This window comes from Ahaetulla prasina, chromosome 2, assembly GCF_028640845.1.
Source record: "Ahaetulla prasina isolate Xishuangbanna chromosome 2, ASM2864084v1, whole genome shotgun sequence".
NCBI lineage: Eukaryota > Metazoa > Chordata > Lepidosauria > Squamata > Colubridae > Ahaetulla > Ahaetulla prasina.
In genome coordinates this window covers 147,219,282-147,246,645 of record NC_080540.1, presented here as the reverse complement: position 1 = coordinate 147,246,645, position 27,364 = coordinate 147,219,282, and the positions used below count along the sequence as shown (strand labels likewise).

The window sequence follows — 27,364 nt, the reverse complement described above, 5'->3', positions numbered from 1 at the left end:
ACTTTGTCAAATGCCTTTCTGAAATCCAAGTATACTATATCCACAGCATTTCACTGGTCCACTAATTTAGTCACATTGTCAATAGAATAGAATAGAATAGAATTTTTATTGGCCGTGTGATTGGACACACAAGGAATTTGTCTTGGTGCATATGCTCTCAGTGTACATAAAAAAAAAATGCCTTCATCAAGAATTCTAAGGTACAACACTTAATGATAGTCATAGGGTACAAATAAGCAATCGGGAAACAAAGAATGAAATATGATTTGCCTTGCATGAACTGTTTTTTGACAAACCCATGTTGGCTTCTGGTTATAACTTTGCTTGCTTCTGGATGTTCCACAGATCTATTGCTTGATTTCTCTTTTCCAGGATCTTCCCAGGTATGGATGTCAGGCAGATTGGTCTGTAGTTACATTTTGAGCCAAAGATAATAGTTTGAAAAATCACCAAGTTGGGATGCTCCTTTCCTCAGAATATTGTGTATAACTTTCCCCCCCTCTCTTTTGTTCTTGCAATCCTTATGAACAACTGACCTGCCTAAGTCTGGATGGGAAAAGACTGCAAACAAACGGGGGGGGGGGTGCGAGGCAATAATATTGAATCCGCAGGGAGAGCGTCCAGGCATCTCCTCCGTCCCACGGACCTTGCTCTTAAGCGGTAGGTATGGTTTAAAACCCCGGCGCTAATTTCAATTAAAAATCCCACTCTTGGGATGTGCCCCTTCCCTTCCTTGAAAGCAGCGGCTGCGGTCTCCGGGACCGACACCGCCTCTCCACCCTCGAGAGGTGCACGCTGAAGGTATCCAACTGCAGAGCCGAGGCGAGAGGGAACTCCTTCATGCTGATGTCAGGCGTGGCGTAGAGGCTGCTCGCCAGAGGGTGTGATTGCGTTTGGCTGAGCTTCAGACAGCCCTCTATCTTCTCCGGCTAACTTCCCGGCGCCGAGGCGGGTTGCGGGGACAAGGTACCGTGCGGACCCTCGCTCTCTCTCTCTCTCTCTCTCTCTCTCTTTCCCCCCTCGCGCCTTGCTCGTTCGCTCGCGGACGAAGGGTGCGGGCGCGCGCCGAAGAAAAGGCGCCCAACCCGGAGTACTAGTCGGGGGGGCGGGAAAATGGGGGGCGAGGGAGAGGGCGAAGTTGGAGAAGATGCAACGAGCGGACGTTTTCGGGACCGGCCGGGGCGCCTTTTGGCGGCAAAAGGACTTCTCGAAGCCAGACGTTCGAGCCCCAGATTGCCCTGTGTTGGCTTGTCGCCGAAATAGTTGCGAGGGGCTGAAAGGAAACCTGTGCAAAGGGTGTGAGGGGCTAATTTGCCCTTCCCGCTTCCAACTCTTTTTCGCTCGGCCGCCGGTCTTTCAGGAAGGAGGGATCCGGCGTGTGTGTGTGTGAGATTGCAGTCTGGGAAGGGTTTTTATTTTAAAAAAGGATTTACTTAAAAGTATGTACGATAGGCAGGTCCTTGAGGAAGCAAACGGACGGCTTCTTATTTTAGCCGTGAGGGAGAGAGGGAGGGAGCGAGAAAAAGAAAGAGAACTTTGTATGCTGAGAGAAAGAGAGAGAGAGATGGGTATAGAAACTGCAGGGTACCGTCTCGGGTGATTCACCTCAGACTGCCTTGCAAAAATGGCACGCCGTGTTGCCCCAAGAAACCGTGCGAGCGCAAACTTTCTTCGCTTTTCAGCCGCCCCTCCCCGCCCTCTGAAGAGGAAGGAAAACTATTTTAATCCAGGCTTGTGGTGCGTCGGGTTGGGTGTTTTTCAACGTGGCCGTTGCCCTGCTAGTGTCAGCGAGTGCTTCTCTGAAGGCTCTGCGGCTTTTATCTGACCCCGGGGAAGGCCTGCTTGGCTTCATTTCCTGTGAGTAAGTGGGCGTTGATTATTTGGATTTATTGAGGATAACATGGCACGGTGTTGCATGCCTCAGTTTAGTAGCGTAAGTATGGAACACGGTTCTGTGCTGAGGATCTGAGCGTGCTTCAGCTCTTTCCACTTGGCTGTATCTGTCTCTGCAATGCAGGAGATAATTACCCGCAATTAACGCCTAGGTTAGTTTATAAATAAAAAAAAACCACACCAGTGCACAATTGGAAGATGTGCTTGGTATTTTTTCAACCTAAATAATGGTGAAGTCCCTTCCTAGGGATAAGAAGATAAGTGATGCCCTGCTTGGTCCAGATGGATTCCTAACCCATCTTGTGCTGCAGTCTGGTCTCATAGTGGCCACCAGCTGCCCACAGAAGCCCATTAGTCTCCAAGCAGATGGCCTTCAGAGGCAGCCCCATTAAAGTTAATAGCCCTTGATCGCCATGAATTTTTTTGAAGCCAGCCAAATAAATTGGTCACCAGCACTACATCTCTTGACTCTGCATACAACAAGGTCTGAGAAAAGAACAGCTTTTTTTCTTTAGTCCTTATTCTTATTGTATGCAGAGTCAAAACAGTAAGAGTTATTCCATTACAGAAGCGTCAAGAGTTTTCTCTAGTTTCCTTCCTGAAGACTCTTAAATGAAAATGTGGAAATGTTGTAAGAGACAGCAGTTTTTGTGTAACTAGCTTGTATTACTTGACTATAGCCTTTCTGCCAGTCTAAATGACAGACAGCAGTTGAGCTTCAATGTACACCTCCGCTCAGGCATTGGGAGATTCCCTCTACCCCTCCTCACCAGAAAGCTTCAGAAGGAATCTTGGGAATTTGTAACAGAAGGAGCCTTATTCTTTGAGCACTGAGTGAAAAGACCATATACATCAGTTAGGTGGCAGAAAATTCTAAGGTTTAATTAGCATGAGCCTCCTCAATCATCTTCGCCACCTGTGTTTGGCAAAGAAAGTTTTTTTTGTGTAGACTATAGCAAGCTTAATAAGAAAACAACCAAACAGCTCTCTTGTACTTTGCCCTGATGACCTGCTGGAGCAACTTTGGACAGCCAAATACATTTGAGTTGGCCAAAGGATACTGACGAAGATCCTTGTCAGAAAGTGGTATGAAGAAGCCAGCTTACATCATGCACCATAAGTTGTATAAATTTAACATTTTTCTGCTTGGTCTTTCCTAAAACTGATTCCTGAGCTGCTCAAGGATTTCAATGACTTTCTTCTTCAAATCGGCGTTGGTTCCTGGCAATTGCCTGGACAGATTCCTACAGTTTTCTTGGCAAGATTTCAGAATGACAAGATACCACTGTACTCTTTCCTATGGCAGAGAAAGCATGAGTGGTTCAAGGTTACCCGTCTGGCTTCGTGCCTAAGGTGGTACTAGAACTCAGTCTCCCAGTTTCTTGCCAGTTGCCTTAACCACACCAAACTGGCTGTCCCTAAATCACTGTGCCGTGGCATATTTAGATAATGTGGCTATCTTTTCAACTACCTGAAAGCATATCTGGAACAACTAGAAATAATTTTCCCACTTATCAGGGATACCAGGTTCACTATCCAGACCAAAATGTTCACAATTGGTCTAAACCAGACAGTTGGATAGGTCATTTTGTTATATCTCCTTTGATAGGGAAGGAACAGGCTAGGAATCTAGGAATGCTCTGCCCCAACGGGAAAAAGCAGATGGGGTTTTTCATGGGATTAGCTAATTGCTATAGGAGTTTATGCCAAGTAAGTCACTCACAAGACTGTTGCTGTAGTATAATATGATGGTGTAGAATAGATTGAGGAGTGCCAGATTGCAATTGCCTCAGCAGTTGTCTGATGTTATGAGGTCTAGACTTTGCTGTGTTAGCCATTGATGCCTCAGCAAGATGTAGTGACACAGAGTTAATGCAAATGATATAAGTCTGCCATGCTCTTCATCTGGTGATCTTCAGATGATAAAAAGTCAGAGAGGAAATCACATTGGTTTGCATATGAAAAGGAATGTGATGCCATCATTTGTACCTTTGAGAAGTTAAATGTTTACCACAGGGGTGTCAAACTCACGTCCTCACGGGAAGTATCAAAACTTTTCCCCCCTTTGCTAAAACAGGTGGGCGTGGCCAGCGCATGACACATCCGGCCTGCAAGGTTAGGGTTACGGTTTGACACCCCTGGCTTACCAGATCTGTGGGGCCATTGTTTTGAACTTAGAACTGTCCACCTAACATTGAAGCGGCTGAAGTATATCCAGCACAAGAAGATGTTTATACATGGAGTCGTTCTCTACAGAAGTATGATTTCAAGATCAAATATATTTCAGGGAGGATGATCACACAGCTAGATGTATTGCCCATGAAGTCAATAGCTCATAGTGGAATGTAGAAGAAAGGTTGACCAAATAATGGAACGATAGCGTTTATAGGTTATCCCAATTCATTTTCTCTGTGTAATGTTCTAAGTGTTATCATAATATTCTTTCCCATGAGAACTTTCAGGAGTTGTAAGTTGTTGCTTTTTTTAAAAAACCAGCTTTCGTTCCCTAGCCTATTTTTAAAAGTAGGTATGTTTTGAATAACCAACCTCATTGTCAATATTGCAGCTTCACTGCCAAGCTAACTACCGCACTGTATCTGAGTTTGAATACCTATTCCCAAGTATGGAAATTCGGGCGACTCCCTCATCCTCTTCCCTACTTGAAAAAGGATTGTTCTTTTAAAATGCGAAGACAGTACTCTGGGGACCTTGACCTAGATGTTTTTGTGCCTGAGCTGGAGAAACAAGTGTAATGTACCAGCTCCTGAACTTTTTAAAAATTTTTTTATTGTTTTTAAAACAGTGATAAAAAAGAAATGGGAAAAATGAAAAATGAAAAGTATATAGATTAATAAAATATGGGATTCATTTGTACAAAATACGGTAGTTTTAAAAAGGATAGTTATATAAATTTATGTGAAATAGGTGTGTGAATATTAATTGCATTAGATAATTATATATAGAATTGTAACTTTTTACTGCTAAAATGATATATTGTAGCTCCCCAGCAGCTCTGATAAATGCTTGCAATTAAGTCAAGCTGCTGGAAGTCCAAAGAAAAAGAAACAGAAAGCTTTGCTTCAGGATTCAGGTTGTCTCTTAGATAGCTGCTTTAATTAAAGATCGTGTTAAGTTGCGTATTTTTCTTCATTCATTTTAAATTGTATTCCAGATTTAAATTTCTCTTAATTTCTTGGGAGCTAATATATAAAACCATTAATTTGTACTTGTCCTAGTCAAAACCATCTTATAATCTGCTAAGAACATTGAACACATTTTTTAAAATTGAGCTTCCACAATATCGTGTACTTTGAATTACATTATTAAAATAAAGTTTGATTTTCTTTATCACATATTATATTGGTTTAAATTCCAAAGAAGGTGGAAGGAAGAGCTGAAAACATCAGTTGCAAGCCTTGTCTATGCTGCAGGACAACATGTTGCGTTAAAAATTTTTTTAATATTTTATTTGGAAGAAAGGCAGTCATTTCCCCATGCGATTCACCGCTTCTAAGTTTTTTCTAAAAACAGATTTTTCTGTACTGTAACTTTTAATTGTAAGTACCAGAAATTTTTTGCCTGGGCATATGCATTATTTTATAAGTTAGACTAGATGGGCAGTTAAAATTGAATTTTTATGTATTTATGAGGGCTATTATCAACATTTAATTGAATAGTTATGTTGATAAGCAGATAGATCAAGTTATATGTCTCAGAAGCAGCCTTGAATAATTACGTATATTTTTTAAGCTAATGTGCATTGTGAGAATTACATTATAAAGTGCCTTGGATAGTGAATATTTCTAACAATTAGGAACAAAATCTTTAATATAAATCTGTTGGGATCACAGCTAAAAATTTTAAGCCAGAAGTGATCAAACTGTGGCATTATTAGATAGCATTAAAATCTATCAAGGCTGCCATAAAAAAGAACCAAGCTATAATTCTTAGCTTCCTGGAGCGAATTGCAGTGGTTCTAAAACAAGGCTTTCGATTTCTTATTGGATTCACTTATTCTGTATTTTGGATGAACCTGCCAATCATTGTTCTGATAATTCAGAAATTCTTGAAATATTACGAGTCATCTAGGTGGTAAAGCCAGAATAATAGCTATGTTATTGCATGTTTGCAAAACAGTCTAGTAGTGGTTTGAAGAAGGTTGTGTAAATAATCTCACATCTTGCAGAAGTGGATCTTGAATATTTATTTTTAAGATGCAGCTGCTCAGGATAGAGCCTTGTAAGATTTCTTTATTATTATTATTTACTTTATTCATTAAACATGAAACTTAGTCAAACGAACATTCAAAAATGCATCACAAATACCTTTGACTGGTGCTAATGGTTGATACCGGTTGCTGCCAGCCTTCTTGTTGTTGTTGTTGTTGTTATTATTATTATTATTATTATCCTCTTAAAACTTCATACTTACAAGTCTGGAGAACTGCATATCTAGGATGTGGTGTTTCTTTTTGGGGGAGGGGGGGTATTTGTTTTTTCAATATGTATATAAGCATACTACCGGGCCATGAGCTGTTTGGAACTGGGAGGGGGGCAGAATTGGGTAGTATGCACATGTATGCCCGCCGCTTATGCAAATGGATTGCATGCACGCATGCTTGCTAACCACTTACACAGAACCATCCCCTCTCCTCCTGAACTGCAAAGCCGGTGGATTTGATTTAAATCACTAGTAAAAAGGCTTGATTTAAATCAACTCAATTTAAGTCATAATTTTTAAAGAGCACCTGCCATCTCTGCCTCGCAGCAGTTCCTCCTCTAACCCGCTGTTGACTCACCGACAGTCCCAATATTGCAGAATATACAGCCTCATGCTACATAACTAAGCTCCATTTCATGCTGAATAAAGTAATTATTAATGTATCTTAAACATAAAACTATCTTTAGATAGGCTTTTACTCCAAAAGCATTTTATTAAAATAAATGTGATAAAAAAAAAATCTGATTTAAATTTTAAAAAATCCATTTTAAATTTTAAAAATTTGATTTTTTAAAAAAAATCATCTATTTTTATCCACCCTGCTGTGAAGCCAGAAAAGTTGGGGAACTCTGCTCTAAGCAGTTTGCAGAGTCAGTGTATTTCCCCCAACAATCCGAGTCTGATTTTACTGAATTCGGAAGGATGGAAGGCTGGGTCAATCTTGAGCCAGTGAGAATTCTGCTGGCAGTCAGCAGAATTAGCCTGCAATACTGCATTGTAACCACTGTGCCACCACAACTTTTCAAAAGTGTGCAATTAACTGAACTATCAGCCAATATTTTACAGGGCAATTTTATGCACATCTATTGAAGAAATAATTTTTGTGGAATTCATGAGTATAATTAGAATTACAACTAAAACTTCGGTTTTTAAAAAAATTTGTAATATATGGCTTGGCGTATTTGTGATCGTTTAAATGTTTCCTAGAATTAGAAAACTTTTTTGTACAGATGGAAGAAACAGTTCACTTGAATAGAAAGACTCAGCATTTAGAAACAAAATCTAAGGCATGGGTATCCATGCTGACCCAGAGAGGAGGTTCTCTGCATGAATAGAGATGGAAATTGCTAAGCATAAATATTTTTTTGTATTGAAACAAGCAAGCAGCAGATGCACTAGAGACATAGTTTATTACCCAGGAGCATCGCTGATACTAGTGATTAATTCCAGGGTTCCATAAAAAATTAAATCGGGCTGCAAACCAACTAAAACCAAGAGTTTTGATCTGAGCTGGCAGATAAGGATTGAAGCAGCCAGTGACAGGAGTTTACAAGCAAAGCTGTTTTGATCCCAGGACTGGTTTACATTCCAATGGTGAGATTTATTTCAGAGGCAGCAAACCCACCACATAGTTGGGTTACACCAACTAACTCCACAGGCGACTGGTACAAACTGTGATGACATGAAAATGATAAACGTGCATTACCATGCCACGACACATACCCTGGCCTTTTGTAACTGAATCCTGGTAGTGGGTATACATACATACAACGTTTCCCCAAAAAGACAACCTATTCAAAAAGTAAGCCTAGCCCAATTTTGGGGGGTAGGCCTAATATAAGCCCTACCCCAAAAATAAGCTCTATTGAAGTGGGTGAGCATGGCCAGCACAGGAGGCAGCCTTTCCCTTCCCCGTCACCTCAGGGCTGCTCAGCCCCCTCATTGGGGCCTGCGGATCAGCTGAGCTGCTTTGGCAGTTCATTAAGCATGGCCGCTTTTGCAGCCAATTGCGGCCACAGAAGAAGCCAAAGGCCAAACGATGCACCCCACATGCCTTGGACCCTCTTTACCTAACGGTGAGAGTCACAGCAGGCAATTCCATCCATGGATCCATGCCTCGTGGGTGCCGCTCCAGCCGCTGCCTCTAGTAAGCACAGCTGCTTTTAGAATAGAATAGAATAGAATAGAATAGAATAGAATTTATTGGCCAAGTGTGATTGGACACCCAAGGAATTTGTTTTGGTGCATATGCTCTCAGTGTGCATAAAAGAAAAAAAAAACCTTCATCAAAGGTACAACATTTACAACACAAATGATGGTCATAGGTTGCAATTTAACCTTAATGATAACAACAAAAAGTTACAGTCAGACAGTCATAAGTGGAAAGAGATTGGTGATGAAAACGATGAGAAGATTAATAGTAGTGTAGATTTAGTAAATAGTTTGACAGTGTTGAGGGAATTATTTGTTTAGCAGAGTGATGGCCTTCGGGGAAAAACTGTTCTTGTGTCTAGTTGTTCTGATGTGCAATGCTCTATAGTGTCGTTTTGATGGTAGGAGTTGAAACAGTTTATGTCCAGGATGTGAGGGGTCTGTAAATATTTTCACGGCCCTCTTCTTGATTCGTGCAGTATACAGGTCCTCAATGGAAGGCAGGTTGGTAGCAATTATTTTTTCTGCAGTTCTAATTATCCTCTGAAGTCTGTGTCTTTCTTGTTGGGTTGCAGAACTGAACCAGACAGTTACAGAGGTGCAAATGACAGACTCAATAATTCTGGATCAGTACTGGATCAGTAGCTCCTTGGGCAGTTTGAGCTTTCTGAGTTGGTGCAGAAAGAACATTCTTTGTTGTCCTTTTTTGATGATGTTTTTGATGTTAACTGTCCATTTTAGATCTTGTGATATGATAGAACCTAGAAATTTGAAGGATTCTACTGTTGATACTGTGTTGTCTAGTATTGTGAGAGGTGGAAGTATGGAAGGGTTTCTCCTAAAGTCTACCACCATTTCTATGGATTTCCCACCATTTCTACGGTCGCACCACAAGGCTAGTTGTTCAACCTCACGTCTATATGCAGATTCGTCATTGTCTCGAATAAGACCAATCACTGTTGTGTCATCTGCGAACTTCAGTAGTTTAACAGATGGATCGTTGGAGATGCAGTCATTGGTATACAGAGAGAAGAGAAGTGGGGAGAGCACACAGCCTTGGGGGGCCCCTGTGCTAATTGTACAGGTATCTGAAGTGATCCCGCTTAGCTTTACCTGCTGCTTCCTGTTTGTTAGGAAGCTTGTGATCCACTTACAAGTCTGTTCAGGTACTTGTAGCTGGTTTAGCTTAGTTAGAAGAGTGTCTGGAATGATGGTATTGAATTTTGAATATTGAATTGATGATATTTTGCCATCGATTGCGGCCACAAAATAGAATAGAATGCAATGGAATGCTTTATTGGCCAAGTGTGATTGGACACACAAGGAATTTGTCCTTGGTGTGCATATGCTCTCATAAAAAGAAAAGCAGCAGGAGGCCAAGTGATGCGCCCCACACACCTCATGCCAGCCTTCCGAAGGGTACTGTAGCAGCAGCTATCCACAATTTTTTTGCTGTTATTTCGTCACAAGCCACGTGGACCAGTACGGTGTTAAAAGTTAACATTTCAGAAATGTTACCGTAGCTGCGGAAGAAAGGACGATGTGCAAGAAAATCTCTCTCCACACCTACAGATCGTTCTTTCAAAGAGGAGGACTGCATAGATGCACATCCAAAAGCGCTCCCTCCATGGCTTTGGAGCCTCCAGTCTTGCAATCCTGTGCAGGGAAGGCAGAGTTTTGCTCTGAAGCTGCAGCAGCAGAGAGTTGCACAAGGAGACCTCCGCAGCCACAGTAATATTTCTGAATGTTAACTTTTAACACTGAGTTGGGACGAAATAACGGTAAAAAAATTGTGGATAGCTGCTGCTACAGTACCCTTTGGAAGGCCAATGTGTGGGGCACATCGCTTAGCCTCCTGCTGCTTTTGTGGCCGCAATCGATGGCAAAAGCGGCCGCGCTTGCTGGAGGCGGCGGCGGCCTGAGGGGCACCCATGAATCATCTGTTTCCTGAATGGTGGGATGGCCTGCTTCAACCCTTCAGGAAGCTGGCACAATGGGCTGCTTGCCCCGCCCCTCTGCCTCATACAGCGAAAAAAATAAGCCCCGCCCCATAAAGAAGCCCTAGCTGGTTTTTCAGGAGTCAAAAGAAAATAAGACCCGGTCTTATTTTCAGGGAAACACGGTAAATTATGGTTATTGCATTATTATGGGCATTTCATTTCCTGTGCCTTCCTCTGGATACTTGTCCAGAATTCAGAATAACAGAGTTGGAAGGGACCCTGGAGGTCTTGGAAGCATTACTGACTTCCAAGTGAATTTTTAGTCTCAAGAACCTCTTGCTGCAATACATACAGCCCTATCTAATAATGCATTTGGTGATGCTGTCTTCCCACAGATTTAAATAAGGTTTAGTGGCATCTTTGAGTTTTGCATTGAAGGATCTATGCTCATAGATAGCATAATTTCCTGTCCTTCTGAGTCAGACCCAAGTTCTGGGCATTTGCCAGCTTCTTCTTCCCCAGGAACATCCTTATTCCCCTTTATGACAGAGTCTATGACATCTAATGCTAAACGTACGGTTTGGATTTCAGTTCCCATCAATGTGGCCACAAGCCAATTATGGCAGCTATAGTCTAGAACTCTGAAGAATATCAGGTTGTCTACTGATCTAAAAAAAATGTGAATTAATTATTCACTTCACAGTACATTAATCCAAAGGCCTACATATTTTTTTCATGTCTAAGGTTCTTCTTGCCTTTGAGTGATGTGACCTTACAATCCAAAATCTGGATGGAACTGAACAAAAATGATTTGAATCAAACATGATTTAAATAAATATTCCCGAAGTATTTCTTCAGGCTCGTTAAAAATTACAGGTTGGTAACACTGGGAGAGATTCTGGGGTTGCTATGCTGTTACCATTGGTTATATGTTTCTGCATCAGTTCTTTCCAAACTCCCTCTTTTGATCTGGAATTGTTATCCTTTGTTCTCCTATGTTTTGGAAACTATTCTGTGGGTGCTATTATGAGCACTTTGCATCCTGATATTTTTGTGCTTATCTGGTGAATTAATTTATTTTAACAATAGAATGGCACAATAGCATCAATGTGCAAAGCACACATTGGAGGTGCCACTGTCCACCTTCAAAAGTTCCTTTGCCTTTAACCAACTTCTGTTTGCACATGTAGCCTGCTTTTATCATTTATCATTCAGCATGTTGAAAGGATAAATGATGAAGAATTTCTTAAAATTGCCACATGGGCAGTGGGAACCTTTCATTACTTACAGCTATTTATAGATAATTCATTATAAATGTAAAGAGAAACCATTTGAGAGCAAATCGATAAACAAAGCCTCTCCCCCCAGTATCTGTTAGTGATGAATAGCCTATAAGCTGTTCCAATATTCCATCTGCCAACATTAAAAATATATGTAAATATATGGACAAACAAGAAGGAGACTTCCAAATGTTGCTGGAATAGGGAGGAAACATGCTTTTGATTTCTTATTATTGCAGTGTTTCATGACTCTATTGGGTAGTTTGTTTTGCCTGTTGTGCCTTTTGTCTGATGAACTGATATCTTACAATGAAGGGCAGATTAAAAATACTTTTAATAATAGATCAATATTATGAGAGGATCAGAGCCATGGAGATGACGTGCTTCATAATACAGCACTATACTTAGTGCTTGTGCAAGCCATCATTTTATTCTACTTTCTGCTAATTAGAAGAACACCAGTGCCAGCCACAAGTTCTTTTGCAGGAATAAACGACAACAATCCTTTGATCAAAAGATTGTGTCTTACGTTCACTTCTAACCTAAAGGGGAGTTAAAATTCAAGAAAGGTGGCGTGCAGCCTTCCTTTCTCTCTAATTTAATATGAGGCGGGAGAAATTAACAGATTTACCCAGAGGAAACAAGAAACAGAAAAATTAGTAGGGAATTGTGGCTGTTGTAAATTACAGAGTAGTAAAAGAGTTTGGCTTTAGATGAAAATAGCAGTGTTGGAAAAAAGTGTCTATAAGTCAGTGACAGGCATTCATAGCTGATAACCTTCTGTGCCAAACATCTAAAAAATGGCGACTAGTCAGTCATATAATTTGCAGGTGAGCTTGAACTGCAGACAAAAAACATCTCTGCAAGATGGGAAAGGCTGCACTGTTGAGTTGCAGTTTGATTTACATATCAATGCAGCATTAAAAGAATACATATGTCCCCAAATGGAATTTCTTCTTCGTTTTTTTATTGGCCACATGTGATTGGACACACAAAGAATTTGTCCTGGTGCATATGCTCTCAGTGTACATAAAAGAAAAGATACCTTCATCAAGGTACAACACTTACAACGCTTAATGATAGTCTTAGGGTACAAATTTAACGCTTAATGATACAACAGTTAATGATAGTCATAGGGTACAAATAAGCAATCAGGAAACAATATCAATATAAATCGTAAGAATACAAGTAACAAAGTTACATTTTAAATCAAACGAACAGTTAAATTGGATGCGGTGAACAATATGTACAATATTTTTAGAATGATTCCTTGTAAATATGCTTGTTTGCAAACATTTTTATTTAATTGCTGGACTTTTTTTATAAACAATACTAAGAATCCTGATACAGTGCGGAGAATAAATTAGTGTTTATTTTTATTGCCCATCTTCAGTGTTAAACTAATGTTTTGTGTTTTTCTGGCTATATCTTTAAAAAGTTATTTGCAGATTTTTGAAATTCTAATTGGAATCCAGTGGATCGTTGAAAGCACATCTTGTGCCTTGTGTTCTACATTATCCATCTGTGCCCCAGATTGGATTCCGTTGGAGTCCAAGCGTTTTGATTTTTTAAAATTTGTATTTCCCATTTACTTTAGTTGTATTGATTTATTTACTGTTAAGCAATTAATATTCCTTTTGATTCAACAGCAATCTCATCCAGGAAGGTTGGCAAAAAACCAGTCGATGTTACGCTGATCTATATGTTCAGTTGCTTACTCAGACTAGACTGGGGAGTGGCTTATTTTTTGTCATTTCGTTTCATTTGTGACAAAGGAAAAGCAGTAAGAAATGTTAACCTACTCTATTCCACACCAATGATCCATGTTTTGTATTTTTAATTTAAAAACTATCCTTTGAAAGTGGCAGAGAAATAAGCAGATATTTTGCAGATACCGGTATGTTTCTTCTTGTGTGTCAATTCAGTTTGTGGCGAAACAGAAACATGTCTCGGAATCACCTTTACTAGGTGATTATGTTATTTAAAAATATCCATAGGAGAAGAAACCCTAGACATCTAATCGTTATTTTGCCTATTGACTTGATTTCTGAAAGCTGCAATAGTAGAGATAACCACATGTGTCAAAGTCCATATTTACCTATGAAATAGGAGAATGTTCTTGGACAAAGATCAGTGAACTTTACAGTTTCAAATGCAATTATTTTTAATTTAGGTATATAAAAGAACTTCCCATTCAAAAATTAACTCAAAACCAATTTGGTTCTAATCTGCCAAAGACAATATTATCATTAGATCAGAAGTGGATATATCAAGATGTATCTGTAAATAACATGGACCAACAGTGGGTTTCAGCAGGTTCTGACCAGTTCTGGAGAACCGGTAGTGGAAAATTTGAGTAGTTCGGAGAACCGGTAGTAAAAATTCTGACTGGCCCCCACCCCCATCTATTTTCTGCCTCCCAAGTCCCAGCTGATCAGAAGGAAATGGGGATTTTGCAGTAACCTTCCCCTGGAGTGGGGACGGAATAGAGATTTTACAGTATCCTTCCCCTGCCACGCCCACCAAGTCACAGCCACAGAACCGGTAATAAAATTTTTTGAAACCCACCACTGAAAAGGACATCTGGAATTTTACTGCACATATAAAGACTTTGCAATCCAGCATTCTGGGGGACTATTCAGACTATATTTGGATTGTGAAAGTACTACAAGCAGCAGCAATGTTCTGATGAAAAATGGAATGTATTGAGTGGAACAGCACATGACAACTTGTAGGTAGGAGATATATGTGTCTCTAAAGACCTAAAATAATCGGGGTTGGATGTTCTTTCTGTAGTATTTTGGGAAGAGTTAGCTCTAATATAAAGAAAGGTGGAGAGAAAGAGAACAGCCAGCAGCAAGGTGGATGGCTCAGTTGTAGTGGGTGTGTCATTGAAACACCTGAACAACCAGGGTAGAAATGGATCGATGAAAATCTTATGTGGTTGCCAAGAATCAAGACTGAATTGGTAGCACTTAGTTAAACAAGCATAAGCATGTATTTTGAAAAAGTGATTATGGAAAAAAAGAACCTAACTTTCCAGTTTTTCCATTCCTAAATATTATGGTTTTCCTTATTGAACAAGTCCTATAAACTTTTATGTCCCAGGATTACCCTTGAGTAGGTAGTCTGCTGTGCCAAAACGAGAGAGAGCTATGTGGCTCTTTCTAATTTGGAAGCTTAATTCATGAAAACTGGAAAAGATGGGAGAGTCCATCAGTCATGGCTGGGAATAGAGATTCAGCCATAGGGATATTTTGTTCAAGCTGCCTTCCATGCAGCTAGCATGAGGCTCTGACTTTCGGCCACGTCAGAGACAAAGGTGGTTGTAAGAAATGTCAATAGAAGATTGTTTTCTTTGTGCGAGCAAACATCTGTTCTCTCTTTCAAATTGTGCAAAGTCTAATAAGGGATCTAATAAGCTCAGGTGTGTTTGTTTTGGAATTGCAATTCTTTCGTAAGGTGTGCTTATTTCCTGAGTGATGGACATTGAAGTCAAAGGAAGAAAGGAATTACTCTTTAACAGCTTGCAACTCGTCAGACTTTGAACTTTCCTGATGGATGAAGGAGCAACTTCTTATATTTCATACCTGTATGTCCCATTGTGAGATGCATTAGCTGAAGTGTGTATGTGTGTGTGTGTGTGGGGGGGGGAAATGTGATAGAGAAATTGTGTACTGAGATATAAGAAGAGAAAGAAGGGAATGGTCATTGCTTGACCTTGTTTTAAGACCAAAACTCTGAAAATACATGAATCAGGGAAGTAGGAACAACATGACGAGAACAAAGAGAAGGAATCCTCTGTGCATTTTACATATAAGGTAGGAACAATAATGGATTTGGGAACATGCCCTCTCAGAAACAGACTGTTCTCGTCTTCCTTTCCCCGAAAAATAAGACCCTGTCTTATATTTTTTTTTAACCCCGAAATAAGTGCTTGGCCTTATTTTCAGGGATGTCTTATTACTTTGGGGCACGTGGAGCAAAATGGGGCTCCTCTTGCCGTCTCACCTGATTTCCAGTTCTGTCTCCCTTACCCTAACCAGAGGAAATGGCGGGGACCGGCTGCGCATGCCTTTAAATATTTTCGGGGAGGGCTTTTTTTTTGGGGGGGGCTTATTTTTAGCTCATGCACTCAAAAGCCCAATTGGGCTTATTATCAGGGGATGTCTTATTTTAGGGGAAATAGAGTTGGACTATGCAGTGTTTGGGACTTACTTTGGAAAAGATAGTTTGGGGTATGTGGAAGTGCAAATGCACTTCATTACACTCGATTTTTTCCCCCAGGAACATGCGGCTGCTGCAGGGAGGTACGCATGTGCTCAGACGGAATTTTTAAGAGCCATATCTAAAGCACTGCACGGCTGTAGTGGTTTTTACATAATTAGAGGAAAATTTCCCCCTTCCCAGTAATCAAAGTTTGTAAACAAAATGAAAAACACATTTTTTTTAAAGAAAGTCCACAATTGCTTGTGAAGATCTGGGAAGCTTTGAGAATAAAAAATACACTAAGATTTCAGTTGAGGTGACACAAATTGAAGGTGGAAGAAAATGGGGATTGGTGCTCCAACATCATTTGTTGAGAGAATCTTCTGGAGGTGGTAATTAAAGAAAGGATTTGTGTGTGTGTGTGTGAGTGGGGAGAATTATGTTTCACAAGGATAAAAAAATCCCTCTCATCTCTGGATTATATATAGTTCTTTCAGTGAGGAAACTAAAGACTCTTCAGGATCTCCCTTTTATTGCTTCTCTCTCCCGGATTATTGAATAACAATAAAACAATAAAATCCAAATCCTCATGCTGTATAATATAGCAGGGGAAGACTGGTGGGGGACAGAATAGAATACAGAATAACAGAGTTGGAAGGCACCTTGGGGGTCTTTTATTCCAACCCCCTGCTCAGGCTGGAAGCCCTACACCATTTCAGACGATTGGTTGTCCAATCTCTTCTTAAAAACTTCCAGTGTGGGAGCATTCACAACTTCTGGAGGCAAGTTGTTTCACTGATTAATTGTTCTAGCTGTCAGGAAGCTCCTCCTTAGTTCTAGGTTGTTTCTCTCCTTGATTAGTTTCCACCCATTGCTTTTTGTCTTGCCTTCAGGTGCTTTGGAGAATAGCTTGACTCCCTCTTCTTTGTGGCAGCCCCTGAGATATTGGAACACTGCTATCATGTCACTCCTACTCTTTCTTTTCATTAAACTAGACATACCCAATTCCAGCCACCATTCTTTATATGTTTTAGCTTCCAGTCCCCTAATCATCTTTGTTGCTGATCTCTGACTCTTTCCAAAGTCTCAAATCTTTTTTACATTGTGGCGACCAAAACTGGATTTAGTATTCCAAGTGTGCTCTTAGAAAGGCATTATAAAGTGATATCAGCACTTCATGTGATCTTGATTAATACAGCCTAGAACTGCATTGGCTTTTTAGCAGCTGCAGCACACTGCTGGCTCATGTTTAAGTGATTGTCCATTAGGACTCCAAGATCCCTCTCACAATAACTACTATTGAGCCAGGTACCATCTATACTACATCTGTGCATTTGGCTTTTCTTGCCTAAATGTAGAACCTTACTTTTTTCACCATTGAATTTCATTTCATTAGATAGGGCACAGTGTTCAAGTCTGTCAAGATTCTTCTGTATCTTAAGCCTATCTTCTGGAGTGTTGGCTATTCCTGCCAGCATGGTGTCATCTGCAAATTTGATGTGCTCCTCATCTATCTCCTCATCTAAATCATTGATGAAGATACGGAAGAGCACTGAGCCTAAGACAGAGCCTTGGGGTACCCCACTGCATACTTCCTTCCATGTAGATGCAGTTCCATTGAGGGCTACACATTGAGTGCGGTTAGTCAGTCAGTTATGAATCCATCTGGTGATGATGCTGTCTAACCCACATTTTTCTAACTTATCAAGTAGTAGGTTGTGGTTTACTTTATCAAATGCCTTACTAAAGTCCAAGTAAATTGTATCCATAGCATTTCTCTGGTCCACTAATGTTGTCATTTTATCAAAGAATGCAATAAGATTTATCTGGCATGACCTGTTTTTGACAAATCTATGTTGGCTTCTGGTTATGCTTTGCCTCTAGGTGTTCACAGATTTGTTGCTTGATTACCTTTTCTAGACTCTTCTCGGGTATTGATATCAAGCTGATACAGTAGGTCTGTAGTTTCCTGGGTCAATTTTATTTTCTTTTTTTGAAGATGGGAACCACATCAGCTCTTTTCCAGTCCTTTGGCACAGTGGTTAGGGTCATGGTGGTGCAGTGGTTAGAGTGCAGTACTGCAGACTTCTTCTGCTGACTGCGGGCTGCCTGTAATTTGGCAGATCAAATCTCACCAGGCTCAAGGCTGACTCATCCTTCCATTCTTCCAAGGTTGGTAAAATGAGGACTCAAATTGTTGGGGGCAATATGCTGACTCTGTACACCATTTAGAGATGGCTGTAAAAGCACTGTGAAGCGGTATATAAGTCTAAGTGCTATTGCTATTTGGTAGTTCCCCGGTGCTCCAGGATCTTTGAAAGATATGGTTCAGTGGTTCTGAGATCAGATCTGCCAGTTCTTCAGGACCTTGGGGTCTAATTCATCTGGTCCTGGTGATTTGAACTTCTATCTTGGAATTACAATGCACTACAATGTTCCTCTTCTTCCACCATCCCAAGAGTTGATAAGAAAGCCTGAAGGATTGCTGATCATATTCTATATACATTTCCAGGTTTACCTGCATCAGGTAGGTTACCGTAATATTTTCCATAAAATTGTTTGATGAGAATGGGCCAAAGAGGGACAGGATTAAGGTGTGATGCCTATCTAAAGTGTCTCCACCCTTTTTAATATACGGTATATAGCTGGTCTCCCTCTTCTTCATTATGTCTGCCCATTTCATCAGGTGAAGCAAAAGAGGTATGCCCTGTCAAAGAGTTACACCTGGCAGGACCCATGAGACATATTTTCTGCTGTGGTAGCCACCCTGTGGAACATCATCTCACCAAGATGAAACCGGCCCCAACCTTGATAGTCTTCCAGAAGTCCTACAGACATGGTTATGTCAACAAGCTCAGGGGTCTTAATGAGGACTTAATGGAGTGGCTAGAATGTATCACTAAACATTTTTTTCTTCTTAGTGTTTTTAAAAATAATATTGATGTTCTTATCATGGAATGTTTAAAGTGTTTGCTTTTTATGATTTTTTTTTAATTATACACTACCCAGAGTTATATTTGTCAGGCTGACAGCTTTATAAATGTGAGGAATAAATAAAATAAGAGAACAGGATGGGGATCAAATGAGGAACAAATAACAAAAACTATGTGAGACTTCTTTCATGCAAGATGGGAAATAAAACCATGATTTCATCCATCCATGCCATGTTTTAATCTGTCTCTCCACCCAAATTGTCAGTCATGAATGCAGAACTTGTTTGAGGCACAACAGGCAACATTATAAGCAGTAAATCCCATTGTCTACCTGTTGGCGTTCCTGCCAAGCCCTGGGACTGTATGGTAAAGTTGAAACAGGCCTTAACTCAAGACTTTGCTGACGAAATGGTGAAAGAAAGCTTAACAAGGGAAAGCAACTGAAAAGAAAGAGACAGATTCTCTCCTTTTTGCTTGCTTGAGTCACCAGTCACAGTGCCTGTCATGTGGCTGGGTGAGATTGAAGCCACTGGAATGGTTTGGATTGGATCCCTTTCTGATTTTACAAGGTACCAGCCAGAACAGTGCTCTTTCGATGAAGCTGGTTAAAAGGACACACCAGGAGGCATTATGAGCAACTAAATTGCAGTGGAAAGAATAAAATCTAGGATCTCTTCAATTTTCCTTTTCCGATGTCACATCTGCCATTTCAGAATTCGAAATGATTATCTTTGTTTGTATGGGGGCCAGACCAATTCTTGTTTTGCTTTCAGAAGTAAAGATAAGATGTTTTTCATCTTAGTTTCTATAGGGAAGCTATTTGAACTAGCACTTGAGTCTTATTTTATCCGATGATGGGAGATGATTCTCCATGCTTGAAGCAGAAAACCAGTTTAGGAGAGCTCAGGTTAGGTTTGACCACGTAGTCAAGTCACATGGTAGGGCTATATTACTATTATCTTCTCATCTTTTCTGTTACCTATTCCTTTAGCATTTTGTGACTATAATTTCATTATGATTTATGTTGATTGTATTTTATGATTATGATTATGATTTATCACATTGCTTGCATGTACACTGAGAGCTTATGCACCAGAGACAAATTTCTTAAATGTGTCCAATCACATTTGGCCAATTATTCTATTTTGTTTTGTTTTGTTCTGTTCTGTTCTTTTTCACTCTGCTTCATTCTCAAACCAACCTATGCCTTCCGGTGAAGGAAAATATCTGGAGACTTCATGGGAGTCAATTAGGTGGCCACCCTTACTACTTCCATCAGCTCTTCTTATTCACCATCTTTAGCATATAGAGCCTTCCAGTATTACTGAATATTTAGTGCTAATGTTCACTGTAGTCATTTGGTCCAGTCCAGTGTTTCTCCCTCTCTTATTTTACATTCATTATGATATTGGCCACTACAACCATCAATATCTCTTATCTTGATTCACTTCAAGGTGCTGGACCTGACTCATGGAAGTCAAGGTGAGCATGGCTCTTGTTCCTTGTAGGAAAGAATTGACTGGGAGCCAAATTTCAAGCATATTATTATAGTCATTAATGTGGACAGAGCATTTTTAGTTGGTCAGAGATGCTTCAAAAGGCATGAAAATGTGAAGACTGCTACTGTTTTCTGCTCACTAAAGCATCCATATCTGTTTTCAAGATTGTGCTGCTGTAGTAGAAGCCTCCTACAGCAACCCCATCATCTTGGGAAAACATATAGTTGCTTTATTGAGTTGCATATGAGTGCTGAGATTGTGCTTCCGTGTGTTGTGATGAACCTCTTCCTAGCTGATTCTGAAACAAGTCCCAGCTTGTAAAGGAGAATCTGATCAGCATCAATTGCATTGTACGCTAAGAACACCTGACTGTGCTGGTTTGGAAGGGGCCAGTATGATAACATAAGTGTTATAAGCTTTCTTGGCATTTCCATCAAGAAAGGAAGATGTTAAATCAATTGCAGGCCAAGTTCCCAGCTAGTGGAACTCCACTTACCTGCTGTTCAAGCAGCAGTTTCAGAAATTCATGACCGTTTGTGACATGACAAGCATGCAACTGTGTAGCTCCTTACTAATGAGAAAACAGACTCATGGCTGAAGGAGTTTCTCTGCTTGAGTCATTTTCTTTGTGACAGACCTGTTAAGACTAGAGACATTCTCTAATATATGATGTGTAGTCATGCAGCAGCTGAAACCTTCCAGCTTGTAGAAGGAGCCCTCAGTCAGGAATACCACATCTGGAGGAGAAGGCCCCAGCTATCCAGGAGATGTTCTATTCCTAGCAACTGCTAAAGTTCTGGTTCCAGAGTAGCATTCTCCTTGGCAGGCCTTGAGTATGCCAACCTCATTTTGGGATAGCATGAGCTAGAGCAGTGTTTTTCAAAGTTGGACTTCAACTCCCAGCAAACTGGTTGGGAATTCTGGGAACTGCAAATCCACAGATCGTAAAAGCTGCCAAATTTGAGAAACAGTGGAAAGGGAGGCGTCTACCCATCTAGGCTTCCATCGAGCTACCTCCCTTCCATGACTTCTCACATGCAATGATTTTGTTTGTTTGTGCTGCTTTTTCAATTGGCTAAATTGATGAAAAGGAAGTAATGTCTGTATTGAGTAGATTGTTGATTGTAGGTAGAGTTTTGCATCTTACTTAAGCTATAATAGAGTGCTTTTGCTGTCAGAACCTGGGAAAATAATAGTGGGAGCTGGTGGTATTTTAATAATTTTGTCATTTTAATGCCACTTAATTGCCTGAATAGTCCAGTCCTCTTTTGTACTTAGCTACCTAAGTGAGATGTTGAAAATAGTCAAGGACATTCAAAATTTACAATTCTGGAATAGATTATTCTGGTTTCTGTACAAATGCTCAATTTTTCTGATCTGACTATGAAGTAGACATCTTATTATAGAAGATTTACTTCTGGAAAAGTACTGAGCTATCCCCAAATAGCTAGACTTGCAACTTTCAAGGGGAAGAAAAATATCAGAACTTTCTCAAGGCTGACAAGCCATTCAATCCCTCAATAATAAATTTTGTACATGAGTAGAAACATTTTTAAAAACACTGTATCATAGCAGTTGATGGAATGTTCAGATCGGGAGGTACTGCTAACCAACTGATAATTGAGAATGTAAGATAATTTGATGTTTGTCCTACTGTTGGCTCCATTGCCTCAGTGTAAGAACAGAGAGCTCTTTGTTTTATCAGTTATTTCTATGTGTATTTGCGTATGTTCTCGATTTGTTGTAATAATATCTTTTACCATTTTTTTCTACAAGTTGGCTGTTTAGTAACACCCACCCTTTACCAAGACGGTTCCTTCTCAGTGTAGAGAACAGTACTCTTAATGCATTTGTCAGTAATGCAAGCAGCCTTGAAGGACTGTTGCCATTGAGGGGATTGGTTGAGCATCAGTGCACAAATTAACCATGGGGTTGTAAGCAACTAAATTGACTTTAAGTACTAAGGAGGAAAGTGCTACTTACTGTGGCTCCTTTTGTGTCAGTCATTTTACTATCCTTTGACGGCAGTTTATATGCAATATAAACTCAATATGCAGCTTATTCTTTTTTCCCTGACAATTCCTGAAAAGTAATATAAGTGCACATTAGTGCAATGTACTATTAGGCTGTTCTGATGTGAACACAGGAGGGTGCTGTTTGAAATGTGTGGGGGCAGAAATATTACAGGCTGGAGGTGGTACCCATTATCTGGAAAGTGAGCCAATCTGGAAAGTGAGCCAATCGCTTACTTAGGGAGTATATTTCCTGTCCGCCTTTGACTAAAAATGTTATAAAAATGCTTAAACCTAGATTAAGAGCAATACATATATTAAGCTTCATCTTTCACTATTCCATAGCTTTCTGAAGAAAAGAAAGATATTTGCTATACTTTAAGAGGCAATAAAAAATGAGATTTTGCAGATATCTGAAGGGAGAAAATTCAGCATTAAGAGGGTTCCTAATTGTTTGAGCTACTAATATTGTTATTGAAGCTTTTGAATCTGAATAGAAAAAAATATACAGGTTTCTATAGCTGTAATTTAAGGATGTGTGTGCCATCGCCTCAAAGTAAGCCAGCCAAAAAAGTAATTAAATTAGGACAATTTTGGAGGACTGAAGAAAAAAATCATTTTAGACTCCCCTTTCTCCTGTTAGTCATTTTCTTGCTTTTGTCGAGTGATGCATTTTTACTGCCCACACAATCCCACTAGTGTTAATCAGTTTCAAAGCCTTGAAGTGTGACAGAACAACTCTATAGCCAGGCATCCTCAGGGACTACTGTATATTCCAGCTTGTAGACATAGGGAGAAGAGCAACAATGAAAGGGAAGATGAAATAAACATTGAGACTGATGCACTTACGTTAATTGAACTGTTGGGGAACGGGCTCTAGTAGCCCCCAAATGTTGTTTTTCCTGCTTTTTAAGGCAGCCACCTAAGTGACCTATGAAAATATTTTTTTTCAGCATTATTGGGCAATCTTTGGCTTAATTTGAAGTTCATGGAATCCTTGAAGACAAAAAGAAAACATAATTTTAAAAAAATCTACATGGGTTGCTTTGAAAGAAATGCATTTATTGGTGGTTTTGAAATGAAAACGGTGAAGGGGAAGGAGTGGGTGAGAAAACTGACAATTCAGCTGTGCAGTAGTTGAAGTCTAATGACAATCCCAGTAGAGGATTGTTACAACTGAACAATAATTGCACGTCTTCCTATTAATTGGACACCAAGTGGACCTGCAAGTTGGTGTTTGAATGCTGGCTGTAATGTAACAAATTCATGGAGCTAACACAATATATGGAAGATTGGATGATGTGTAGTCCTCCAAATGTAGCTCATTTGGGACAGAACAGAACAGAACAGAACAACAAAACAACAGAGTTGGAAGGGACCCTGGAGATCTTCTAGTCCAATCCCCTGCTTAGGCAGGAAACCCTACAACACTTCAGACAAATGGTTATCCAACATCATCTTAAAAACTTCCAGTGTTGGAGCATTCACAGCTTCTGGAGGCAAGTTGTTCCTCTGATTAATTGTTCTAACTGTCAGGAAATTTCTCCTTAATTCTAAGTTGCTTCTCTCCTTGATTAGTTTCCACCCATTACTAAACCCGTTATTTAATTCTTTACTGTCAATCATGTTGCTTAGAGTTGGTGGGAACCACATGTCAACATCTTGAAGACTACATGTTGCTCATCTCCGCATTAAATGACTGCTGGCGTTGTTATAAAATTGTTATCAATGTTTGTACAATACAATGACCATACAAATGTTTAGTTTTAAAGGTTTATCCTTAGTTTTGAGTGTGTGCCACAGTGTTGGATCCTTTTTGCTTTGCTGCATCTTCTCTTTTGGTTACATGGTGTTGAGGAAAGGACTTGTCTTTCCTACGCTAGTTAAAGACAGGTTAAACAAGGTTTCATCCAATTTTGGGAGGACTGAGGGTAGTAGAGATGGGAAGAGGTCGCAGAATGGGAGGGTGATACATCACAAATGTATTAATTACTACTGTAAGACCAGGATTTTGTTTTTAGCTGAGTTGGAGGGAATTTTGTGGTAGTGCTTCTTCATGTTACCTCTTATTTTAGCACTTATATCAGGGTTTCCCAACCGTGGCTATTTCCAGGTCTGTGGACTTCCAACTTCCGAAATTCCACAGCCAGCATGGCCATTGCTGAGACTTCAGAGAGTTGGTCCACTCCTATTCAGTTTGCCAAGATTAGGAAGCACTGACTTATAATTACAGGTTTTGGGTATTTCCTTCCCTCAAAATGGGGGGAAACTGGCACCAGGCTTTATTAATTATTACAGGAGGAGGCTCTGGAGTTACAAAGGGGATTTGGGGAACACAATGCAGCTTTGAGGATGATTTGGCTGCCTTCTGTTGATGTTCACAAGGGGATTACAGAGAGGGAAGGAAACAGAATTGGAAAACAGAGCCATTGATGATATATATTTTTTTTTGGTAGTATAGTAGGCCCATGGCCACTGTTGGATAGGTGGTTGATCCTTCGTATTTCATTAAGAAAGGTTTTATTTTCTTCACAAGAACCATCACAAAGCTTTACATGAGCTCTCTGTATCTCTCAGCTATATCAACTGTCACTCTCTGTCAGCCCAATTCACCTCATGGGGTTGTTGTTATGGGGGAAATAGATGTTGTGCCTCGTCCGCTTTCCCCGCAGCCGGGCCCATCTTATCTGCTTCCGAACGCTGAGGAATGTCCTAGCATGCCTCCCGGCCCCAGCCCTGGCTCCATGCCCAGACAGGCCGAGGAGGAAGAAGTGCCTCCAGCCCCCAGCTCTGGCTCCATGCCCAGGCAAACGGAGCAACTAGACCCCTCCCCCTCCCCCACAGCATGTGAGCCTGAGGAAGGTCAATTACCAACAGCTGCAGACTGGAGTGACCCTCGCTTCAGGAGAATTGATAGGCGGCGGCAACAGAAAGAAGGGAGGGGCAGGCCTGGATAAGTGCTGAGTCATGGAGCCACACCCCATGGCCTATATAAAGGATCTGCTTTCTGGCATTCTCTGAGTCAGGCAAAGTCTATCTTATCTTGCTGAAGTCACTTTCTGGTCTCCTGCCTGCCTTGAGAACTTTGCTAGGACTTTGGCAGAGCTGCAGAGGCACGCCTGATTCGGATTTCCCTGACCCGGCCGTCAGCGGAGGAGTGGGACACGACAATAGAAAGAGGAAGGAGTGTTGGATATGGTTTGGATTATTTGAGTTATTTGTAAAAATGATAAAGTTGGGATACAACAAATAAATAATAAATAATTCATAGACCAACGTGATGGAGAATTAAAGCTCTTTTTCTCTCCAAGTAGTTACTAAATAAATAAATGATTTTCCCCCCCGAGGTATTTAAAGTTGTGCTTTAGCAAAAAAAACCCAAAACGTTTAATCCATCTTTAGCAGTGAATATTCTCAACTCATGACAAATAAGCATTTCCCCCTTTTTCCTATTGTTGAATACTTATCCATTAAGGGGAGAAGATAATAGGCTTCTGGCTTAGTTTATGCTGCCATTTTTATATAGCCCAGGCTAGAAAAGCAGAGAGTGAGTGCTTTGTTCAAAACTTTTGCGAGTGATCCTGTTGTAGCAGGAGAGCAGAAACTGAAAAATCTGGCTGCTACTCTTGCCTAACTACAATATTTTGTTTTCTCTTAGATTACATTCCAATTTCATGTACATAATTAAATTGATGTTTCAATGTTTCCTGGTAACGTCACCATATATAATAACACCTCTATTTGTTTATGTACACAAATATAGTATGGAAAGTTATGTGTTCATATTGCCCACATACTCATGAACGTGCTGGAAATATCTAGCCTAACCCAAGAATCCTATGAAAACATTAATTTGAGCATTTTCTTTTTTCTTTTTTTTTTTTAAAAACATACCTATCTTCTTCTTGAGGTTGCTTAATTTTTGCTGATAGAAGAACACTCTATGCATCAACTAAAATAAATATAAGAGAAAGGTGGTCTAGCTAGCATATGGCGTAATTAGTAATTTCATTCTATAATCTGCCAACACTGCGTACTGTACAAATAGATACTTCTTGAATTTGGGGTGTCTCTGCCTATATGTTTTAGGCTTAAAATGAAACCTACCGTATGATTTATGGTTAGTTATTGCCAATCCACCGGAGTTTTATTTTTAGGTATACATCTCTCCAACCCATCTGCCTTACAGACCATGTAATGCATATGTATTTTCCTTCTTTACGGTTAGACTGACTAAAATAGAATAGAATAGAATTTTATTGGCCAAGTGTGATTGGACACACAAGGAATTTGTCTTGGTGCATATGCTCTCAGTGTACATAAAAGAAAAGATACCTTCATCAAGGTATGTGGCATGTGGCCTGCTGTCTACTCACAGAGCTGCGTTATGATTGCTGCATTTGATGATCTCATCCACCTTTCTGATCACTTTCCGATCATATTCCTTGCATTTGGGCAAATAGTGCTCTGACCTTCTGATTAGGAAACTTCCCAAGGAGATTCCAGGGGTTTCTTCCTTGCAATCTGACTCCACCTTAAGAGCTTGGGACATTGATCTGTGGCTTCTTTCTTTCTACTATCTGGTTTGCATTGTGAACTCCTGCCCACTCAAGCCAAGGACATCTGCTGAAAATCTAAAATTAACAGCGTATGTTGATCTAAGTTAGCTGGGCTTGGTGACTGCAGCCTCCTGGGCTGGCTCCAGAGCTGACTCAGTTCTTCTACTCAAGGTATTCCGCTCAGACATTTGTGAAAGTGCGATTACGTTCATGTCTAGGGTAGCAATGCTCCCTTGAGTCTCATTTTTGTAATTCTAATAATGGCAGAGGAATGTGTTTCTCCAACCTGTTTGCTGCTAGCTGCTTGGCTTCATTTTCAAGGCCAGGATCAGCTCTTTCAGCATTCATGGTTGGGCAGGAAGAATATGGCTCTTCCTTTTATGCTGCTCCTTTGGCACATGCCTCCACAGATTATGAGATGGACCACGGAATTTACTATGTAGAACCGCATTCCCGTGGCATTCCACAATTGAGCTCTAGGGTAAGGGGGGGACCATGCTACTCATTTATTCTGGCATGGTAAAACAAGAACAGATTTAGGCCGTGTACTAGATGAAGTGAGCAGTAATTCCCCAAAGTCTAATAGAACTTGGTCAAAATAAAGGTTCCTTCTGTGATCTCAGATATGAGACTCATGAAGCAATGTGCCACGCCACTTTCTGCTCTG

The 27,364-nt window shown here is 40.2% G+C and overlaps 1 protein-coding gene across 2 annotated transcripts in view; it reads left to right on the top strand.

Moving 5' to 3' along the window:
- The first annotated feature begins 826 nt into the window (after positions 1–826).
- Positions 827–27,364, top strand: part of DGKA (diacylglycerol kinase alpha) — a 98,843-nt gene continuing 72,305 nt past the window's right edge. The window contains exon 1 of one of the 2 annotated variants that reach the window (XM_058166041.1): positions 827–966. The gene's annotated coding sequence lies outside the window, so the exon portion shown is untranslated. Of the gene's footprint in view, positions 967–1,535; positions 1,858–27,364 lie in introns of those variants that run through there. The other variant, XM_058166042.1, reaches the window with a different exon arrangement.